Genomic DNA, 16,128 nt, shown 5'->3' with positions numbered 1-16,128 from the left:
TGGCTGAGTCTTGAACCGGCTCCACGGAGTGTGTTGAGAGCAAGAACTACGCCCAGATATCAAAAGTGCACTTTTTTAGCTTTTATTTATAGCTGGCTGTGCACTTTGGGCTGCAGCCTTAGCACTCGCTTCTGGGTTATCCTCAGCCAGGTGAATTTTTCTTTGGCTTCAGTGTTTTGCTCCAGTGGGCGTCTAGATTGGGTATTAGGGAAAAAAATTCTTCACCGAAAAGGTTGTCAGGTTCTGGAACAGGCTGCCCGGGGCAGTGCTGGAGTCTCCATGCCAGGATGTGGCCTCTGGGAACATGGGTGAGTGGTGGGCTTGGCAGTGCCCAAAATATCCCACATTTGCTGCTGCTGGACGTTTATTCACTGCCTCTGGTCCAGGCATAGGGGGAGGGATAGGATTTTGGTAACAGCTCTTACCTGGTGCTTTGTTGGAGCTGTTGGGCTTCCTCACAGGTCTCATTAATTGGCTTTTCAATTAGGGGACTCCTTTTGTTGGTTCCTGTGCTGTCAGAATCACAGCAAAGCTGTGTGCCCCCAACACACACCTTCCCATCACAGACAGGGGTGGGATGCTGGAGGAGGAAGTGACATTTGGGCAAAGAGGAAGGAGTTTTCCCCTCATTTCTCAACTCTTCCTGTCCTCTGCCCCTTCCTTATCCCTGGGCTTCCTCATCCTTCCAGATCCCAAAGGAGCTCAAAGGGCTGGCTCTGCCACTGCTGGTGCCATGCATCCTTTTCATCTTCCTTCCCTGGACCGAGCCAAGTGCTAGCAAGTAATTCCTCCAGTTAAACAAAAAAGCCTTTCATTCTTCTTACACTTCATAGAAAATAAAAATATCAATAGAAGAAATTCCTCTGGAGGAAGGTTTTGGAGAGCATGTCTTGTGCCTTGCTCTTTTCCTGCTGTAGAATCCACCTGATGACCTAAAGGGTGCAAACCGAGGCTTGCAACACCTTTTTACCTTCCTTTGAGAAACAAATGTACATTTAAGCTGTCCTTGGGCAAACTCTTGCCTGCTGACATTTGAAAAATTGCTCTTTAAGGTTCCTCCTCACTCCCTCCTTGCTTGTGCTGCTCTCTCCTCCTGAAAGAAAATCCTATTTATGCTTTCACCTTTGAAAAAACAAACAAAAAAAGCTAAACTAACTAAATAACTGTACAGGCAGGAGCTGCATGGGGGTCAGAGAGGAGAGAGCTCTTCTCTTTTTGACTCTTTTTTTCCCACCCAGATATGCTGTGAGCAATTGGTTCTCCCCTGGGAAAATGAGACTCCCTGGCCTCCTGGCTGCTCTCATCCAGGAGGAACTTTTGTATTTAAACATGCTTAGCACTAAGCTGAACATGAATTTCCCCCAAGCCACCGAAAGCAGCTTCCAAGCTGCGTTTTCATCAGCCTGCTCTTGGCAGAGAGAGCTGCTGGGCGCGTGAAACCTGCGGAAAGCCGGAATGCCCAGAGGCATCCTTGTTTAAAATGAGCTCCCTCTTTGTGTCCAGAGGGCAAATCTTCATCTGGAGGTGCCTGAATTTGTGTTTTCCGAGAGGCTGAGCCTAAGGACGGTTTGGCAGGTGCACGCTTGATGTGGCAGGGAGAAGCAAAGTGATGTTGTTGTCCTGTGTTGTTGTCTCGGCTGCTCGGATGCTCGGCTGTCCCTGGGGAGCAGGAAGGCTGCTGTGGGTAACCAGCTCTCCTGGGGCTGAGAACTGAAGTCACTGTCGCTTGGGAGTGCTGGAGGACATCCTGGTGGCTTCCTGTGGCTTTATGGAGAGGAGTGGAACAGACACACTCAGGGTTTTGGGGGGATGCTAATGGTTCTGTGGGACAGATCCCGCGTGTGGCCGCAGCGTGGAGGAGCTGAGCAAAGCTTGGAAGTTGGGATTTTGAAAGTGCTGGTGGAACACCGCTGCAGGGAACTGACAGATGTGGTTTGTTAATGACTGCAGAGGTGCTTTGGGCTAGAAGAATTGCAACCCCACGTTTTTTTCCCGCAGCTCCTTTTTGCTGCCTTTCTGAAGGAAACGCCGGTGCAGAGGCCAAAATGCCAGAGCCAGCGTTCCCTAAAATCCCTGTTGGGATGTTACCTGGGAAGAAGAGAGCTTCCTTTTGCATGAGGAGGGCTTCAGGAAGGTGGGGGATGATGGCACAGCCGTGTTTTGCTGCCAGACTTCGCCACTCCTGCCGGAGCATCCCCGGGCTGAAGGCGCACCCTGGGAATGGTCCCGGCGTACTTCCAAAGGCAATTCTCATTCAGCCGGCAGTTGTTCGGAAATAGTCACTCATCAGGCACTTATGGATCTCTCAAGCCCCTTTTCTCTCCCTAATGATCCCCCCTCTTGGGAGGTATTGATTCTCCTCTGCTGGCTGCCTCTTGGTATTCCACAGCCCGTGGTAGCCCGTGGAAATTGCTGCGCTGTCATTTTCACGCAGCAATTACCTGCTCCCCATTCCTTTCATCCCCAGTCCTTTCCTGGAGCTCTGAGCTCTGTATTGACAAACCACCCTGGAAGAAAGACGGGGTGAGGGTTTGGGAGGAAGACTCACACAACAAAAACTTTGGGGAGAGTTTCCCTGCGGTGTGATTGTCTCAAAGGTGCTCAGCTGGTTTTTGGGGGTGGATTTTGGACATCTGACACAAGAGGGATGCCGTGGCTTCCCAGCCTGCAAATGTGACTTCACGGTTTTTTCTTATGCCAAAAACATAGGAAATTCTTCACCTGGCTTCTGGGCAAAGGATCAGTCTGGAGAGACGAGGGCAGCTGTTTTCCAGGTCATCCTCAATCCCCTGCTGGGGAATGGGCTCCTTCCAGTACCTAGAAGGGCTTTTGGCAGGGGCAAGGGGGAATGGCTTCATGCTGCCATAGCACAGGACTAGATGGGATGGGATGTTGGGAATAAATCCTTCCCTGGGAGGGTGGGCAGGCCCTGGCACAGGGTGCCCAGAGCAGCTGTGGCTGCCCCTGGATCACTGGAAGTGTCCAAGGCCGGGTTGGGCAGGGCTTGGAACAACCTGGGGTAGTGGAAGTGTCGCTGCTCATGGCAGGGGCTTGGAATGAGATGAGCTTTAAGGTCCTTTCCAACCCAAACCATCCTAGGACTCCTCTCACTCTCCAGAACATCATCCTTTGATTTGGGGCTATGGTTCACCCATCTGAGGAGGGGCAGATTTGGGAATTTGTTTTAATCCCATTTTAGGCAAATTTTCTTTTATTTTTTTTTTTCTTTCTGGGCAAACAGAAGTCGAAGGACAAGTGGGGTTTTCCTCCAGCCCTGTCTGCTGTGGCACAGGAGCTGCAGCCCCCCAGGAGCGGCTCAGAACCTGGCACAGAGTCACACCTCCAAACTCGAAGGCATTTTGTTATTAAACCAGCATGCCTGGGCAGTGAGGGCTCTCACTTGAACAGAATCCCCATTCTAGCAGAGAATAAATTAAAAAGCCAACTGGCCACGGCTGCCTGAGGAGCGCCGGGACCAGAGATAGGGCCAGAAGTCAGATAACAAACAGTGTCCAAAATTGCAGCGCCTGGTGCATGGCGTGAAATTAAAACCTTTTCTGCCTCCTCCCGCACGCTGTAACAAAACAGCTCCTGACACAGTCTGCCAGCACCAGGAGTGAAGAGGAGAATAATTAAATACGTGGGAGTTTTTGCATCTGAGGGAAGGGAAGGGTGAGGCTTTTGTGCCAAGGACCTCAGTGGTTTGGTCCTGCAGCTGGACTGAAGTTGGACGGGTCTGTGGGCTGCCTTGCTACCCAGACGGGCAGGAATCTGCCTTTTTTCCCCCTGTTTTGTTGGCTTTTCCTCTGAGTTTTGTCCCTCCACCTTCCCTGTGAGGCTCAGCAGCAGCCCTGGAATGTGCCTGTGTTCTCTCCCCAGACCTTGCTGGCTTTGCATCCCTCGGGAAGGACATCTCTCCAGAGTTACCAGCCGGGAGTGATGAACAGGGCAGCACTTTTTAATCAAAGTTACATTAGGTGAAGCCGATATTATTCACTCTGCTTTATTGCAGCTATTTTTACACGGGGGTTAGAAGTTAATACTACCCAGCAAGCCTGGTTTTGCTGGGTTCTGGCAAGCCCCAAAATCCATCAGCACATCCAGACAGGGAAGGAAAGAGCCCAAGGAAAAAATAAACTCGCTAGCAGAACTGGGGGGGGGGGGGGGGGGGGGGGGAAGAAACCCAAAAAAACAACACAAAAACAGTTAAAAAAACAAACCTTTTATAAAAACCAGACCCTTGGTAATTGAGGGTCTGGTCTGGAAGGGCAAAATCCAGCCAGGACCATCAGCTGCAATCAGCAGAAGGATGACCTGCTCCAATCAGCACGGGAAGGGGAGCGGGAGCCGTGGCAGGAGGGCTGGGATGAAAGGGTTAGTTTTTTCTTGCCCTGGCAAATGATCCTGACTCTCTCCTGCTCCTCAGCCAGAGGTGATAAAGGCTTGGTCTGAGCCTGATGGGGGGATGTCAGCACTCAGGAAGGGGCTGGGACTGAAGACAGTGCCTCAAAGGGAATGGTTTCAGCAAGGAAGGTTTTGCCAGGGTTATGTGGGCTTGGGTCTGTCTGGGTTTGGGGTTTTTCCCCCCACTCAGGTAATGCCATGTTAAATTGGACCTGGCAAGGATGCTGGCAGAGCTGGGATCTCCTCTGCTGCTTGCAAGAAGATGTGGTGAACTGAGAGAGCAGAGGAGGGAGTCGTCCCTCTGTTTCTAGACAGGACAAAAGTGCAGGGTTTTTCTTTCTCCTTTGTTTTCTCTCTTCCTCTGCTTTCCCACCTGGCTCCTGCTCTTTAATACAGATGTCCCATGCTGGAATGTGCTTTCTAAGCCTTTTCCTGCTGCGCTATTCCTGCAGGAGATGTTGTGGTGAGCTTTTAGGACCCCATCCGTTCTTGTTACGTTCCCAGGGGCCCTCTGAGACTGGGGCCCCTTCAAAACAAACCCCAACACACCATCCCAGCCCTTCTATGATAAAACACCAGGTCTTTTCAAAAACCACTTCAGGTATTTTTAAAATCTGCTGGACACAACCGGTGTCACCAGCAGATTGCTTTGACCCCTCTTGTGATGTGACTTCCCAGTGGGCTTGGCCATTTCTTGGGGCTGGGTTGTAAAGGCTGGTTCCTTGGGCAGCACGAGGGGAAATTAGAGGGAAAAGTTGTTTTCCTCAACACAGAGGTTATGAGACTTCAGGCAGACAAATGCAATTGCAGAAAAAAAAAAAGGGGTTTTAGAAGTTTTTGCTGCCGTCTTTCCTCAAATCATGGTTAGGCGGGAGCTTGAAGCAGAGCTCAGGTTTTCAGAGGGGGTTATCAAGTTCTCTGGGCTCTTAATGCTGAGGAGTGGCTCCACACTGACACAGAGTAGGTTTGGATTAGATATGAGGGAAAAAATTTCTTCCCTGTGCTTCTAAATCCCTGAGAAACAGCCTGAGCAGGGGGTCAGGAGACCTCTCAAGATGCTGAGGCAGTGGGCAGGGCCAGGATCAGCGAGGGCTGGTCCCCTCATGGGTTAAATCACAGCACAAGCCCCCGATTTCTAATGACACTTATCAGAAGCACAGCTTATCCAGTAGACCCACAAAATAAATCAGGTTGGACATGGCTCAGGCTGTCACGCTAAAAATAACCTTTTCCCTCTTCTTTCCTAAATGTCTTGTCCCCAAGTGCAACGCAAGACACCCGGAAACACCAGGAATCTTCAAATGGTTTGGGTTGGAAGGGACCTTAAAGCCCATCTCATTCCAACCCCCTGCCATGGGCAGGGACACCTCCCACTATCCCAGGCTGCTCCAAGCCTTGTCCAACCTGGCCTGGGACACTTCCAGGGATCCAGGGGCAGCCACAGCTGCTCTGGGCACCCTGTGCCAGGGCCTGCCCACCCTCTGAGTAAAAAATCTCTTTCTCACATCTAATCTAAATCTCTCCTCTTTCAGTTTAAAGATGAGCATCATGCTCTTTAGATTTTTTTTCCCCATTTGGGAAAAAACCCTCCTCTGGATTGCTGGCTAAATGCCTTTACATTATGTGCCTAAATTTCACGGCCTAGCTCCTGCCTGGGTTTTCCTGCGGTTCGAGGCCGAGTCAGCCCCCATATATTGTATTTTAAAAGGCTGTTCCCTGCACATTCTGCTGTCCCAGGCTGGCAGCTTCTCTCTCTGCCCAGGGGCAGTGGGAGACAGGGAATTTGGGGTGTTTCCTCCGGTGGGAGAGCGGTGCCTGTGCCGTGGCTCCGACAGGAACGCTGCTTGACGAGGTTTGCTGTCTCAGCCCGACCAGGAGACCCCAGCTGAACCCGTATCGATCCTTCCTCCGCTAATGAAGCCATCCACGGGAAGACAGGGAAGTATTTTTTGAATCAGCACAGCGGCATGGATTTTGTACTGAGGGTGGGACCTGCTCTCAGGCTTTTCCAGGAGTTTCCTCTTGAGGGATCTTTGGGACTTACAAATCCCAGATTCCAAAGGGAGCTGTGGGATTTTTCCCTTAGTTTTCTGAGGGCAGCATCACCCGCTCCTCCCGTGGTCAGAGGTGGGCTGCTCTGCCCTGGGAAAGGTGCTTTTAGTTTCTCTACCAGAACGGCAGATAAATAAGCAGTAAAATAAATAAATAAGGTAGAAAAGCGGGCAGGTTTCTTTCTGCCTGGCTAAAATGGGAGTGCAAGAGATGGAGGAAGGAAAGGTGATCCTCTTTCCAGGATTACACGTGCTAGATCAGGGGCTTTTGATCAGATCTTTCGAAGACTCGAGAGAAGGGGATAGTGAGAAGTGCTGGGATAAGAGGAGAAAGCAAGAAGGCAATGAAGTGGTGAGCCCCAGTTCTTCTTGGCCACCTTGGTGGCCCTCCAGGGTGACTCAGGACAGCTTGAGAGCCAGGGAGGAGGCATTAAAGAGTGCCATGTGGCTAGATAAGCACCCATGGATTTCATGTATATATTTGCAGTACGTGGTATAAATGAAGACAATACCTAATGATTCGTGGCTATTATTTGAAGTGCCCCACTGTTACAGATTTATTTGTCATTTCTCATAGTAACACCGATGATAATGAATTCATTTGTATTAATGGGGGTGTCGTGGACTTCCGTTGATATCCCGCATTAATTAATGTACCATTAAAAGAAAGTGGCACCCAATTAATATCAAGTGGGAGCGGTACTGCCGGTGTCCTGTCATTAGGGTTTCATTTGTAATGCATTGTGTGAACGCTCTGCCTTAATGGAAGTCATTTGCCACCCGGAGCATCACCCAGTGGGCTGCCATGGGGTGCCAGAAAGCAAAAGTTAGTGGCAACTGCAAAATATAAAAAATAAAAAAATAATTTAAGAAAAGGGAAATTAAAAAAAAACCCAAAATCTGTCTGGTTTATGTCAGAGCCCTCAAGCAGGAATTGTAAAATGGGTTTCTTGTCTCACCCCACCCTGAATGCTGGCTGGTAGAGGTAAATCACTCTGGTGGTTTGACTTCGCTAGTGAATTTTGATGTTGACGGGAGGGACAGTGGAAAATCCCCCTGGATTCTGTAATCCCCCTGCTTTTGCTTCCCTAAACTAAAGCAGCCACTGCAGGAGTGCAGACCTTGACTGTGACCACCTGGATCCACCTGATCCGTGCCCACCATCTCCAGGAAGATGAGAGCCAAAGGGATGCCGGGCCATCTGCCGTGGATGCCCTTGCAGAGAGGGAGGTTGCTCCAAACGCCCTTTTCCAGCAGGAAAATCACACCAGCAGGAGAGATGCGGGGCTGCTGAAGCCGGGGGCTCTCTGACTGACAGGTTTTCACATTCTTGGCGCTCGTGTCTGACTTTCAAATGTCTTGTTAGACCATCTTGGCTTCCCATCTGCTGTCTCCAAAACTGGGACTGACCTACCAGCAGCCGAGGAGGGAAGCACAGACTGCCTCCCAGCCCTTGCTCTGGCCCTGCCCGCTCCTTCAAGGCTGGAGATGCAGGATGGGAGAGAAATGTGGCTTTTGTGATGAAATTTGGCGGTAGATGCCGAGTTAGTGAAGTGGTGATTGCGTCACCACCCATTTCTTCTGCCCCCTCCCAGAGCAGTGGGAAGCTGCTGGCTTTTACCGCTTGGAACTGGGTGATCTTTACGGTCTTTCCCTACCTGACCCCCCAGCCATTTTAGGATTCCATGATGCCATCCACCCCTCCTGAGCTTTCTCCTCAAGACCTGTGCAGCAGGAGTGACTGGAGCCACCAGGAGCTCTTGGGCTTGCTGTGCCATGGATCAGCCACCGTGTTGGCAAGGGCAGAGTTATATTTGGTGGGCAGCAGTGGGGGGGGGGTCTCTGGGCTGGAAAAAGCAAGCAGGTTTATGCCATGGGATACCAGAGCATCTTCTGCTCCCTGTGGCTGTTTGTCCTCTGCCTGCTGATGAGTGCCATTGTCCTGCCAGCATCATGGCAAGTCCCCCTGTGGGCTGTGTGGTTGTGATGTCCCTTCCTCCAGCGCCGTACGTCGGGTCGGGCCTCGAGCGAGCGCTCTGGGCTCCGTGCGTGGTTTTCCAGCAGCTAATTCCTCTCCAGCTCCTGTGAAGCATCCATTCCAGCTGTGTTTATGGTGTTTTCAAAAGCCCCTCAATTGAATTATAGCTCTGCGGTGGCCGTTTGCCAGTGTCACCTGATAATGAGGGAGGTCACTTAATGGAGATGGCAGCAAGAGGTACATACTAATGAGAGCCGATTGAAAAGGTGGGGTGGGTTTCCACCGAGGGGAGAAAAAAGAAAAAAAAAAAGAATTGTAAAAAGGGAAATTATCAGGTTTTGAAATCAAACTTAGAAATTGGAAATTGCCTGGCTCGGATGAGCAGTAATGCAATTAATAAATGTAATTAAAAGCGCAATTAGGAAGACAGGGATTGGAAGTCTGCGCACATCTGATCGAGCGAGGGACCCAGTCTGGCAGCTCCCAGGATGGAGCATGGGGACAGAAACCAAAACACGGGGCTGGTTCTTTCCTCTCGGCGGGGAGAGGGGCTGGCACTTGCTGTGACTCTGCTCCTGCAGTCATTTCCTGCAGCAAACGAGGCCGGGGAGGGAATAGGTGACTTAAATCTGTCCCAGGCAGCCCGGGATGAGAGAGGCAGGGTCCCAGCTGTATTAGGAGCACACTTGGAATCCGTGCCAGCTCTGTTCCAGCGCACCCCGAGATGCCCTGCCTTCAGCAAGGGGTTCTGAGCCCCCCTTGCCGCCTGCAATGATTCGGGATCGGCGGGAGCGCCTTTGCCGGGAGCGCAGGGATTGTCTGAGCCGGCTTTTAGCAGAGCGCAAAGCTCCTTTCATCCGCCCCACCGCGCTGGGCAGAGGCAGGGAAGAGGGAAAAGAGCCGCCAGGAGCGGCAGCAGGGAATTATTTAAGAGTAATAGGTTGACCTGAGCTGTAGCAGGAGCGCGGAGCAGCGAAGCATCTCCTGATGGGAGCGGCCAGCCCCCGCCTGGATGCGGGAAGGGGGGAAGCAGGAATGGGGCTGTGCCAGATCAGAGCTGCCTGCTCCTCCAGCCTTCCTGCTCCTCGCCCTGTGCCCCCCGGCCCGTTTGCGCCGCCTCATCTCACCGACCTTCCGACAGCTGCTCGGCCAGATTGCCTGCCGTTTTTCCACATTATTTGCACGGCTACGGCATGCATCGGCATCCTAATCATCCCCACCAGCCTGTGCCGGGTGACTTTGCACTGGGAGGTCAGATGGAGGTCCTCTACGTGGCCAGCCACCGGAGAGGGGCAGCTGGCGTGGAGGTGTGAGCCCCAAATAAACCAAAATAGGCGTTTCTGGTGCCCAGCCTTCTTGTCACAAGGGGGTGGTGGTTTAACCCCAGCCACGCAGCTCTGTGTGCTGGAAAAGTGGATGCATTTGAAGGGAGTATCTGGAAAATGAACTCCCAGGTCTCCTCTGCTTCGTCTCCCACCTTTGCTTTGCTCCCCCTGTGACCCTGCTGTAAAAAAGTCAGCTCTCCATATTCCCCCTCTCAGCCCTTTGCCCACGGGGCTCCTGGTGTCAGGCCAGTTGGACAAGGCTGATGGATCACGGCACGTCCGGGGTGCTGGTGGCCCGTGAAATGGTTTTGCGGCAGTGGTGGGAAACTCTCAAAGGCACAGTCTGAATCTGCTCCCTGAGCAGGGCGAGCGCTCTGACAGCCAGAGGGACTGAATGCTGCGGGAGCAGGTGCCATGGGCCTCAGGAGAGAGCCTGGAAGCTGGGTTTTCTGCAACCACCCTTTTTTTTTGTTGTTTGTTTGTTTGTTGTTAGCCCTGTGTGAAAGGAGAGCCTTTTCACTAGAATCATTTGAGTTGGAAAGGACCTCTAAGGTCATCAACCTGACCCAGTAACCCAGCACTGCCAGGTTACACAGCCATGTCCCCAGGTGCCACAGCCACACATCTTTTAAATCCCTCCAGGGGCAGTGACTCCACCACTTCCTTGGGCAGCCTGTGCCAGTGCTGGACAAACCTCTTGTGTTGGGTTTGCACAGCCTGGGCTTTGATAGAGGGGGTGGGCACAGAGGTGGCTTCTGTGAGAAGCTGCTGGAAGCTCCTACCACATCCAACAGAGCCGATCCCTGATGGATCTGAGGACGGACATGCAGCTGGCCACGGCTGGGCCAGTGAGAGGTGTTGGTAATGCCTCTGGGATAACAGGTTTAAGAAGAAAAGCAAAACAAAGTTGGGGATGCAGTGTTAATTCCAGCCAGAGACGAGGAGGAGGTGAGAACATGTGAGGGAAACAACATGGAGACACCAAGGTCAGTGGAGGAGGAGGGGCAGGAGGTGCTCCAGGCACCGGAGCCCAGATTCCTCTGCAGCCATGGTGAGACCATGGTGACAAAGCTGTGCCCCTGCATCCCATGGGGGGCCACAGGGATGAAGAAACCCATGCACAGCCCATGGGGATCCACAGGGATGAAGAGATCCATGCACAGCCCATGGGGATCCACAGGGATGAAGAGACCCATGCACAGCCCATGGGGATCCACGGGGATGAAGAGATCCATGCACAGCCCATGGGGATCCACAGGGATGAAGAGACCCATGCACAGCCCATGGGGATCCATGGGGATGAAGAGATCCATGCACAGTGCATGGGGATCCACAGGGATGAAGAGATCCATGCACAGTGCATGGGGATCCACAGGGATGAAGAGATCCATTCACAGCCTGTGGGGATCCACAGGGGATGCAGAGATTCACCCACAGCCCATGGAGGAGGTGCCCAGAGCAGGTGGATTCCTGGAGGAGACTGATCCAGTGGAAGACCTGGAAGAGAGAGGGGCCTCTTGCTCCCAGGCTGGAGCAGCCTGTCCTCAGAGGGCTGCACGCCATGGAATAGAGACCCACTGCAGCAGTTTTGGGAGGACTCCTGCTCGTGAGAGTGGATCCATGCTGGAGAAGTCCATGGAGAACTTCTCCCAGGGGAGGGACCCTGTGGTGTAGCAGAGGAAGGACTCCCCTCCCTGCACAGTGGAAGAAGAGCTGACCAAAAGCCCCACACCCTGTCTCCCTGTGCTGTCAGTGGGAGGAAGGGAGGGGTTGGGGAAAGAAATGGTGCTTTCTAAGGACTTATTTCTCATTTTCCTCCTCTGATTTTGGTAGTAATAAATCCACTTCTAAGTTGAGCCTGTTTGCCCTTGGAGTGTTCTCTCCCAGTCCTTAACTCATGAACCCTTTGTTTAAATTTTTCTCCCCTCTGCCCAGCTTTGGCAGGGAAGGGTGGAGCAGCTTTTGTGGATGCCTGGCGCTTGGCCGGTGTCAAACCACGATACCTTTCCATGAAAAAATGTTTCCTGCTATTCAGGCCCAACTTGAGAGGAACATTTGGTGGCAGACAAGAGGAGGTGGTGCTCTGACGTTTTCCAGATGTCCCTCATGCTCAGCTGTGGCCACGTACCCTGCCTGCTTGGACACGTCATGGAACGGTTTGGGTTGGAAGGGACCTAAAAGGCCATGTAGTTCCAACCCCCTGCTATGGATAGGGACACCCTCCACTATCCCAAACTGCTCCACTGTGACTTCAGAGAGGGCAACTCTTCTGGATTGTCATCTACCTTGTATTGCCACATTGCATTGGAGAAGCATCCACCCAAAATTTTATTACTAATGCATATTATAGCAGGGTTCATAATAAGATATTAAAGACTACCAGTGTGGCCAGAGAGCGAGGTGAAAATAATTTAAAAAGTCCCTTTTTGGTAGTCTTTTCTTCAGCCTTAACTGCCCTTTTGCAGAGAATGTTGCATAAGGCTTTGGTGTCCCAGCTGTCAGGGTTAACAGGGCACATCTGTGTCTGGTAACTCACGTTGAGGTCACACGGGAGGTGACAGCCCAGGGGAGCTGTTTGTTGTGCTGGGCTGCGCTTGGCCCATCCCACGCCAGCTCTGGGATGGACACACAGCTTCCTGGGAGGACATCAGGAGGACAGAGCTGCGGGGCCCAGCAACGGGACAAGAGGCAACAGGCAAAAACTGATGCACAGGACTTCCACCTGAAGATGAGGGAGAGCTGTCCTGGGCAGTCACTGAGCACTGGAACAGGTTTTCCAGGGAGGGTGTGGAGTGTCCCTCTCTGGGGACATCCTAGAACCCTCTGGACACAGAGCTCTGGGATGTCCGTGCTGGAGCAGGAAGGTGGGACCTGAACACCCACTGTGGTCAGACTCATTCTGTGGTCCTGTGATTATTTGTGACCACTCACCTATGCACTGCTCAGAGAGAGGCAAGGTCCTGGTCTCTCCTCTGCCTCCCTCTTGTGCAGCAACATCCCTCCATGTCTGAACAGAGGTTTTAGGGTTGTTTGTTCCTTATTTTAACACAAATCCTGTCCTTGCTGCTGGGGATCCACTGGAACAGGGCAGTCTCCTTATGATCAAAAGCTAGAGGCCCTTGCATTACTGTTCAGTATTTCTTTTTGGAAACTTCTTCCAATTCTATATTTTTTTTTTTTAACAGTTTGAACTTTTCTTACTCACTTATTGCAAAACGGCAATCACCACCTACAGTACTTACATTACTCACAAAAGACATCACTGCTTGGCACCCCAGAGCCCTTTAATTCCTGGAGCTGCTCCGGGGGGAGCTGGGTGCTGGAGCTGCTCCTGCTGAGCTGCCAGATGAAGGATGGGGTGCTGGAGACAGGTTGGGAGCAGGTCCCACTCCCGTTTGCCCTCCTCCTCCCCCCCAACAGGCGGCATCTGTCTGCATGTTTATTTTTAATCTCACATCTGCTGGCGTCGTAACAAAGATTTAATGACATGACACAGTTTTGTCACCAGTTCTTTTTTCTGTAGTGAATGAAGCCTCCATCCCAGGCTGCTGCAGAGAGCAGAAAGCTTTAAAAAATGACAGAATTTGGCGGCTCGTGTAGAAAGCTCACCTGTTTGCCACGAGCACCTGTAGGCTGTTGTCTGCCTGGACCGAAAAAAAAAAGAGATAGATTTTGTTATTTTTGCCTGTTGGTGAGATAAAGCACAACCACAATTTGTTTTTGTTAATGAAGAAAAACCATGGAGGGTATGCAGAAGAGTCCTTTAAATGGACCAAGTGCTGAAAAGGCAGAAACATGGTCCAGCACAAGGCTTTCCAAAGGCATCTCCCTGTCTTGTGTCCTCTGCTCCATCTTTACCATCAAACATAAGCCCCGGGCTCTTCTGTGTATCCAGATGTTTTGCTTCATTGTTTAGATGATGGGCCACAGCTTCTGAGAAATAAAGATGTCAGCCTCCTGCTGAGGAATATCTTGAGCCTTTTTGACCCAGAAATGGCAAGAGGATTTTTAAGACATATTTTTTATGCTTTTTAAGGCAGAGGGCCTGAAATTCTGCTAAGTCCTGACTGTGCCTGCCTGGGCATGAGCATTGCTGAGACCTTCTTCCCTGGAGAACATGGGATGTCTGCACCCTGTAGCTGATTTTGCTGGTTTGGGGGAACGTTTTTATTTTTTTTTTTAATTTAATTTTTTTTTTGCTTGAATTTGAGCTGTGGAAAAAAACAAGATGCATTACCCAGAGCGCTCCTTATGGGTTTGCATCCTCTCCCTGTGAGCTGTTGGGAGTAAGGGAATGCGTTTGGTAGTGAAATATTCGCATTGACCTGCGCATTTTGGGCAGTATCAGTGATTTCTCTCTCTTTGTCCACGCTGCTCTGCTTTCCTGTGGCACTCCTATTTCCTGGAAGCCCTGCTCCCCTCCTAAATTCACTTGGGCTGTGCTTTGATGGTGCACCCACGCTCGTCATCCAGCCCTTGGGGTCCCTCACAGCCCCTCAGATGCTTTGGTGTTGATGTCCATGACTGATTTCCAGATCTTTGTCCAGAACTGATCCCCTGTTTGTGTGGCTCTTGCTGTCCTGGCTAATGAGGGGTGAGCACAGCTGTAAAACAAGGATAAATCCATGGAAGTCACCTGGTGCTGTCTGCAGGGCCTGGAGCTGACAGCACCAAAGCTGGTGACCTCCATGTCCCCTCCAGGCAGCTTCTCCTTTGGAAGGACGAGGAGATGAACTCCCTTCAAAGCCTGCTTTGGGGCTATTGTAAGGAGCACAATGCTGGGGAAATCAAGCTCTCCTCTCTCTCAGCCAGCCCAGAGCAGCCCCGTAATCGCGGGTGACCAGAGCGGATTTGCATGCTAAAAGCAGTGGCTAGGGGCACTTAAAAAAGGAGAGGAGACATATTCATCAAGGCCAGCTTTATCCTTATGAATATTATTATTCCCAGGGCAATATAGCCCAGACCCTTCAGTGCAACCCTGAATCTGCTGTTGCTCTGCCTCTCCCTATGAACGGTGAATTTGCAATGCTCTGTGCTGTGACATTGGCGGCTCTGGGAAGGAAGTTGGGTTCTTGGAGCACGTGGAGAGAGGTGGTGGAAGCAGTGCCCTGGCAGCAGCAATGGGAGGGCTGTGGGATGCTCTGGAGCTGCTCCCAGTGGGGCTGGCTTGGGGGGAGGCAGGCAGCCCAAAAGAGGGGCTGGGGAGATGCTCTGGTCTTGTCTGAGAAGTTTTAGGAGAGCTCGGAAAGCAAACACCCACCACAGCCACCCATGAAGGGCTTCTTCACCCAACACCCCACCTCCCCAGCTGACAAAATCCTGGTTCCTGAGCAGTTTAAATGCCAGGATTTAGGTGCTGAGTGCATGGCACAAAGTCAAGGGTTTACACGGTGGCAGGGCAGGGCTGGGTTAAGCCTTCCAGAAAATGAGCAGCTGTAAGGCAAAGGGCAGCAAAATTCCGGGACAGAGGGGCTGGGGAGGATGTGGTGTCTCCATTGCTAGAGGGCTTTCAGGATGGGAATGATTTAGATGGAGCACGGGGACAGGTTTCTCTTCTGAGGTCCCTTCCAGCTATATCTTTTATGCTTTTGTGACTGCTGATCACCAGAAAACGTGAAGGCACTTCAAAAAATAATCCTCAGGCCATGCCCTGCGAGGCTTTCTGGAGCAGCTTGATTTAGAGGAGGGGAAAAAAGAGAAAGGAAATGGAAAACCTAAGTGGGAGCTGCAATCTCTCACCCCTTGGCAGAAGTGACAGTGATGTAAGGGAAGCAGAATTCTGCTGGAGTCCGAGGCGAGCTTGGGTGTCGGTGTCTCTGCAATTCCACGTGCCTGGATACAAGGCCAGGGGGCATGAGGTTATGTGCATGGGATGAGTGTCTTGAGCCTGGATCCATCGGTGTGAGTTGCAGGGTGTGCCCTGGGCTCCCTGCTCTGCTGTACCAAATCCTGCCACCTCCCCTTGAGGACAAATTTCTGCTGGCCTGAGCCTTAGCTGGGAAAATTTGGGTTCTTTGGTTCTTTGCTGGTGCCATCACCCAGTTTTAAGCTGGTTAAGTAAGATTCCCTAGTGTGGAACCCTGTTTTCCTATATTTTCTAGTAGAGGTGTTGAGTGGGACAGCCTTTGGTTCACTGCAAGCCCTGTGATTCCCAAAAAACCTGAAAATGGCTCAGTTTGTTTCGGAGCTTGGGCCAAGGATTTTCTTGGAAGCAACACCCCATCTTCTAAGCTCTGCCTCTCCTCAAGCCTCCTTTCCATCCCCTCAGCACTTCAGGACACTTCTTTGTAAGCTGAGAGCAAATAATTGAACACAAAAGGAGGTAGCAGTAGAACACAGAGACTTGGGGAGAGGTTTTTGGAAGTAATCC

General features: G+C 51.5%; 1 protein-coding gene across 1 annotated transcript in view; it reads left to right on the top strand.

Annotated features, from left to right (window-relative positions):
- Positions 1 to 16,128, top strand: part of CDH23 (cadherin related 23) — a 177,109-nt gene that overhangs the window by 56,111 nt on the left and 104,870 nt on the right. The window lies entirely within an intron of this gene.

Source organism: Pseudopodoces humilis, chromosome 9, assembly GCF_049639895.1.
Source record: "Pseudopodoces humilis isolate 2021_Gansu_Grassland_sample_001 chromosome 9, ASM4963989v1, whole genome shotgun sequence".
Lineage (NCBI taxonomy): Eukaryota > Metazoa > Chordata > Aves > Passeriformes > Paridae > Pseudopodoces > Pseudopodoces humilis.
This window is presented reverse-complemented; position numbering and strand designations above follow the sequence as displayed.